At 30.5% G+C, this 1,087-nt stretch overlaps 1 protein-coding gene across 1 annotated transcript in view; it reads right to left on the bottom strand.

The window, feature by feature from the left end:
* LOC107719417 (CD109 antigen-like) overlaps nucleotides 1-1,087 on the bottom strand; it is a 22,829-nt gene that overhangs the window by 2,333 nt on the left and 19,409 nt on the right. The window lies entirely within an intron of this gene.

Here is a 1,087-nt window from a genome sequence, read left to right as displayed (position 1 = left end):
ATCTGCACCACGGCACTTCACCCCACGAGCACCACGCTGAGACGGGCACCGAGCACCATTCATCAGAGCACGTGTGATCAGTGTGTGGGAAATAAATCACCCTCCGGGGCTCTTTCGATCAGTACCGAGTCTGTGTTCTCATTCACCCCGCGACAATATATATATATATATTAGTGCTGTCAAACGATTAATTGCGATTAATCGCATCCAAAATAAAAGTTTTTGTTTACATAATGTATGTGTGTGTACTTTGTATATTTAATATGTATATATAAATATACACACATGAATAAATAAGCTTTCTATTGATGCATGGTTTGTTAGGATATGACAATATTTGGTCGAGATACTACTATTAGAAAATCTGGAATCTTGAGGGTGCAAAAAAATCTAAATATTGAGAAAATCACCTTTAAAGTTGTCCAAATGAATTTCTTAGCAATGCATATTACTAATCAAAAATTAAGTTTTTATATATTTACAGTAGGAAATTTACAAAATATCTTCATGGAACATGATCTTTAATTAATATCCTAATGTAGGAAATTTACAAAATAGCTTCATGGAACATGATCTTTACTTAATATCCTAATCATTTTTGGCATAACAGAAAAATCGATAATTTTGTCCCATACAATGTATTTTTGGCTATTGCTACAAATATACCCCAGCGACTTAAGACTGTGTTTGTGCTCCAGGGTCACATATATTTTAAAATATAATTTATTCCTGTCATGGCAAAGCTGAATTTTCACTGATTCAATAATAAAGCCACATGATGTAAACATTATGCATGTTAATATGATTTTAGTGTGCAAAAACTAACCTTTTCTGTGTGAAATTGCATTTTACTACTTAAAAATCATCATGACAGCTCTTTAAATTATTTAAACAGCTTTACAGCTCAAATAATAGAGGTTTTAACTGAAGAATTAATGTAAGTGCTTTAATAAAATTATATGCTTCACATTTGTGCTTTTATATTAAGAGTTATATTAATATATAAATTATATTATATTCATATATTTTAAAATGTAATTTATTCCTGTGATGTAAAGCTGAATTTTCAGCATCATTACTCCAGTCT

This window comes from Sinocyclocheilus rhinocerous, unplaced genomic scaffold, assembly GCF_001515625.1.
Source record: "Sinocyclocheilus rhinocerous isolate Xijiao unplaced genomic scaffold, SAMN03320098_v1.1 scaffold303, whole genome shotgun sequence".
Lineage (NCBI taxonomy): Eukaryota > Metazoa > Chordata > Actinopteri > Cypriniformes > Cyprinidae > Sinocyclocheilus > Sinocyclocheilus rhinocerous.
The sequence above is the reverse complement of the archived record's forward strand: the minus strand, read 5'-3'. Positions and strand labels throughout refer to the sequence as shown.